Raw genomic sequence first — 6,000 nt, forward strand, 5'->3', positions numbered from 1 at the left:
GACACCCAGCATGCAGTCTGCTAAATATTACATTTCTATGCCTATTTTGGAAATGAAAACTTAAATCACATGCTAATGGAAAGTAGATCTTTTCTTACTATATGGCATAATACAACATCATCCACAATTTACAAGAACAGCCAATGACATTTGTGGAATGTGTCATTTCCTTTAATAACTGCATGTTAATGAAGCAAGGTCGACATGTTAAGTAACTCAAGTCTTAAATGCCGCATCATTTTTAGCTTTGCATGCATGCATGAAAAAACCCGAGACATGAAAAACCATCTTCTTACATCCTTCTCTTACTATACTCTATGGGGTGATAGAGTATCACTAATGTTCATCTGTTTCAGCTCTTTATTAGTTTCTTTCGAAGAGCTTGAGAATCCCCATGGAGAAAACGAGAGACTGGGGAGAAGATAAAGGAAAGGAAACGCTCCGGAGGTACCACATGTAGACTAATCTGAGCCATACAACAAAGCTTCACAGGGATTTATATCTCAGTCTATGGAGAGCTGGACAGCTGAACTCAGTTGAACAACGTCATGTGTGTGCTTTGGGTTACAAAAAAATTGGTACAATTTAGGCAATGCATGAATAACATTCAGTGAACAACACTGCAGCCTCTGAAACGGCAAGAGTTGGACATGCTTTCAAACAAAAACAAGACCTGACTGCACATTAACCACTTCCCTCAAAAATGCTCACCTAATCATTTGTAATCACACTCATTGTTTATCTACTGGTGATAGTACCCTTTCAGCTAAAACTGGTCATTAAGATGTGCTCATATTTTGTACAATAATAAGAGCTGTGTTCAGAGGATTTGAAGTATGTAAGAGCCTAGGAGTTAGGGGTTGTCTTTTTGAACCCAAAAACAAAATTGAATACACAAATGTCAAAAGGCAGCTCTGAGACTAAACTTTGAGAAACGTGATTAATCTGACTTTAACTAGTTTGTTTGAATCATCCAAACAAACATGCTAACAATTTAGCCTAGTGTGTGTCCTGTTCACGGGACTCAGTACCAAATTAAATATTCAAACACTTTGAATGGGTTAACATATAACATCTGTTACTTGTATGCTTTGGTCTATATCATTTTGTTTTTATGACTCATGTAGACAGCTTTGCAACCTTTCCAGTTTGTTTTAAAATGAGTCAGCCAGATGCTATGCTAGCATTTTGAGTGTTAGCTCAAATAGCTAGTTGTAAAAAATATACAAAAAATATGCCACAGATAGTTGTTGAAATTATAAAGTTAATGGTTGTAGACTAGAAATAAGAAGCAAATATTTGCCTGACACTGAGGACATGTTGTTAAGTCATTAGGAATTTTGAGCAATGCAAGGACAGAAAGGTTGACAGGTTTAGCCAAAGTAACTAGGGGCAATACATTATTTGGTGAAATAAAAAGTGGAGTAGTCTAGATATAATAACATGTCAGCATAACCACTAATTACATTTTGGATCAGAATATGTGGAAACAGGTAGCTATTGGTGGACAAAAGTCCTCTGAAATGTGTTTCCCACTAAGCCCTCAACTTTATATAAGTAATGACTTTTTCTACTGACACATGCTCACAGAGACAAAAGTCACTTCTCAAATTCCTAAAAGTAATTAAACCAAAGGTCAATATCCTGGTTTCTAACTTATGCCATTGGTACAGCCTAACAGCTTCTGTCTTACATTCACTTTTGACAGCCAGCAAAGTGATTCATCATAAAACAGAGGCGATCTAATCTGGACATAAATCATGTACTGCTTCTGTAAAAGTAAGGAAATTAAAATGAGCTTTGAGAGATATAATGACTGTTTCTGTTCAGTGAATACTAGTCAAATGAGCTTCAACTGCTGGGGGCCTTCCAAGTGGTTCAAGCCTCTGAGGCCAGAGAAGCTGCAGCAACCACAACATGAAGGCCAGAACATGGAGTGGTAGAGTATTACTAATGTTTTTCTGGCAGGCAGGAAGAATCTGTACTGGATCGAACATGGCTCCAAGACAGCAGCTAACTAGATCCATCTGTTCATAACATCTTCTTTCAGCTGCTCCCTTCAGGGGTCACCACAGCTAATCATTTGCCTCTAGCTCACCCTGTTACCCTGTCACACCAACCCTCTGCACGTCCTCCTTCAATACTTCCTTGATGCTTCTTTGTGGCCTTACTGGTTTCCTTCTGCCTGCCAGCTCCATATTCAACATCCTCTGTCCAGTATGTCCAATATCACTCAAATCCTCTCAACTTTGCCTCTCTAACTTTATCTTTTTTGTAAAACATCCCTTTCACTCTTGCTGATCGTTTTTTCACCGGCTCCACCCTTCCTGCACTCTCTTCTTCGCCTCTCTTATGCACTGTCCATTGCTTTAGATGGAGAAGTACATTCTGATATTGGATTATCTCATTTTTTGACACTGGAAGGCCACACTGACGAGAAATGAAAACTTTCCTTCATGTTGATTTTCACATTCAACTACATGGTTTCTCATGAGCTCAAGTCCCAGGACACACACAAATTTCTCGTTTCTGAGTCAGAAATCTGAACTCGTTAATGTTTGGATCTCTGTACCTGCTGATGTGCACAGGAAAAACAAACAATAAAACAACTACACTTAATGCTGGAGTCCTGAGGTCAGCTGTCAAACTGCCAGATTTTATGGCTGTTGTAATATGTGAGGTCAAGAAAAAAACATTACATCAATGTTGGCAATGACCTCTACATGAAAAGAACATTTTGTTACATGTTACATGCCCATAGGAAAATATCTCAAAGGATTTATAACAGGCAAATGTTTGGCATTTTCAATACTCAATACTGAAAATCAAAACAAGTGAGAAATTTGTATTTATGATAATCGGTTTCAGTAGAATTTAGATTCACAGAAAACACAGTATTGAAAATGTTGGTTTTCAACACTAGTTTACAGTGTGTAAACCTAGCAATCAAACAGAGACCAAGATTTTACATTTTCTTTAGTACATCTAAAAATAAGTAGCTTTACACTAAAATGCAAAAACAATCAAACTCCTTTATATCCTTGCTTTTAAAATGTGCTATACTTTTTAAAATTGTCATTTTCTTTCATGTTACACTGGGGGCGTATTTTCAGCCAGCTCATAGAGCGACTGTCATTGCCAGTTAAGAGGCAGCTAACTAACTAAGAAAAAGTTGGTTAAAAGTTATGGAAAAAAAAGCTGACATATTTTAACCTAAAGATCTTTTTGTAAACATAACAGTAGATTTAATGTCTAAACCTTTCTACCTTTAACATAATCAAATTGTTTTTATTGCTCAAACCTAATGTATCTATCCTAAAGCACTTTGAGGACTCCAGTACAACAGAAAAGTGCTGTATAACAATCAGTCCATCTACTATTTACCAACTAATGAAACCATGTATTTCTAATGAATAAAATTTTTAATTAAAAATGATCAAAATTTAAAAAAAAAATAAAAAAAAATAATCAAGTATGAAAAACATTTAGTGTCAGCAGCAATATTAATTGCTCCACAATTTTGTGCACATGGCCACGAATCACTACATGTGAGATGGAAAGATGAATCGTCTTGCAAAAAATGGATGGTACACAGGGAATTCCATGTTCAGAAATAAGTAGACAACAGCAAACTGTTGTTAGACCAATTTGAGCTGGACATTGTCTTAAACATAAGCACAACTACCATCAACTGATCACAAAAATATATACAACATCAAATACTTTGTGCTAGGATGCAATACTAGCAATACATACAATATAAAAAACTGTTTTTAAAGCCAGTTGATTAAGAGGTTATTAAATCCAGATGTTTGTGAATTTGCAAGAACCCACTGGCATTTTTTTGGGCAAAGTTTGGGATCTATGCATGTAGCCTAATTAACCCAGTAAATCTAAGAGATCTTTATGCAATGTCTTTATGTAATCAATGCTAATTAAATGTAGTCAATCAACCAAGAAAGAAAAAAAAAATTAAAGCCTAATGGGCAAAACAACAATTACAACACAGCATGTGTTCAACGGTGCTGGCATGAGGAGTAAACAATACAGTCAACACCCAGCAGTATGCAGGATTTGGATAAATTACCATTGCATTCACAAATATAGTAGAAACAAAAAATTAACTACAAAAATCAGGAAGACTGGTGCAGTGCATTATATAAATAGCAAGATACATGAGAATGTTGTTCATATAACATCAGTGCAAGACTAAATTAATGTGTTTATTATTTTTCTAGTAGTTGTTTCTTTTCTTTACCTTTTTTCTTTCTGGCATGCCTCATTACTCTTTTTATTTGTTTTGTTCAGATACAGTAGAAAAAAAAAATCTCATCTGTCTTCTTGGACATAAGATTTTGCTGGAAATACATACAATCTGGACTCCATTTGTTCTTTTTCACTCAGAGACAATCACTCATGCTTCGAGGAAAGCATTTGATTCTGTCAGTGACATAACATACTCTTCAGCAGGTTCATTTTATGGTAATACCCAACACATGTGGACTAACGCTCCGTTTTCCCACTAATTCCTCACAAACTTTTGCTTGTTCTGGAAAGTGATTACACAGGTATGAACTGTTCGCTTTAAAGTGTAAAACAATCGAAGTCACGCGTCCAACAATAAGTCGGTTGTGACAGAAATACAAACGACGTTATGATTTGAAATTTCTAACAGCCAACAGCATGTGGGCTCAGTCTGTCTTTTCTTCTCTGAAACATCAAACATCCGCATCGCGTAAATGACGTGAGGAAAGAACTGATCTTTGACGGCTCTGTAATGGGCAGAAACTGCATTCATGTGGTCAAGGGATCAGGATTATTTGACATGAACACCACCCCATCACTCAGCACATGCAGAACAGTCATGGTGATGCAAAAAAGAAAGAAAAATACAAGCATGGAAAAAAGATGTAATGACCTTTTTCTTTCTACTTTGTGGTTTTGCATTCGAGTTCAGGTTACCACCACAGGACTTATACTTATTTTGAAATCCTTTTGATGTACACTGTGAGATTACATTAAAAACAAATGCACACCTACCAGCCTTTGAAACCATGTTCAGCTCTATGTGATTGATATCAAATGAACCAAAGATGAATGAAAGCCATAAAGTTATCACATCATAATTTATGGTTGATTTTGGATCACACGCACCGATAGATGTGAGGTACTCAACTAAGACTTTCATTCCTGTGACTGTGAAACACGTACAACATTTGAAATGATACATTACAATATTCAAAGTACATTCTTACAAAAATGAAATAATTCAGAAGTTTGCTAAACATTTCTGTAAATGCAAAACTTGCTTAGGCCTTCTATTTGTGATCACTTCTTGAACCAACATACTGGTTGGAATCACCTAATGATCCCCATATGTAGCTGTTACATCCTGTGAGGCTGTGGGAGTGTGTGTGTGGGTGGGGTGTTTGCCCACTCTCTCCGCCTCCTCCTCTCTTGCCACTCCTACCCTCTCTGTCTCTCTCACTCTCCTCTCTCTCCCCAGGACAGCTGTTTTTGATAAGCCTCGTTTGCCACCTGAATCCAGTCAGCAATCACCTCTGAGGCTATTTAAGCTGGGGATGAGCTGTGAGCAAGGTGGGTTTTTCCTCTCTGTGGCGCGATGCAGTTTCTGCTAGGTTTTGGACAGACAGCCTCCTAGTGAGTAGATGGGCTTGTGGGCCCTGGAAGTATCTCCCTTATTTGTTTGGTAGCTTTTTCTTTTGTTGCTGCCAGTGTTTCCTTTGTTTCTTTGGCATTATTGGTAAAACGGCGTTGCCGGCTCTTTAAGTTAACGTCATTTGTAATAAAACTATATTATTTGTAATAAAATTATATTATTATTATAGAACAACTCTGTCTGTTTATCTTCAGGTCAGCCACTAACCAGAAAGTCGGTGGTTCAATCCCAGGTTGCTCCAAGCCAAATATCCTTGGGCAAGATACTAACCCCATGTTTGCCTACTGGTGGTGGTCAGAGGGCCCCGTGGCGCCAGTGCC

The 6,000-nt window shown here is 37.2% G+C and overlaps 1 protein-coding gene across 1 annotated transcript in view; it reads right to left on the reverse strand.

Moving 5' to 3' along the window:
* Positions 1-6,000, reverse strand: part of scara5 (scavenger receptor class A, member 5 (putative)) — a 110,116-nt gene that overhangs the window by 22,284 nt on the left and 81,832 nt on the right. The window lies entirely within an intron of this gene.

Source organism: Haplochromis burtoni, unplaced genomic scaffold (assembly GCF_018398535.1).
Source record: "Haplochromis burtoni strain Fernald_Lab_line unplaced genomic scaffold, NCSU_Asbu1 Contig_567, whole genome shotgun sequence".
Lineage (NCBI taxonomy): Eukaryota > Metazoa > Chordata > Actinopteri > Cichliformes > Cichlidae > Haplochromis > Haplochromis burtoni.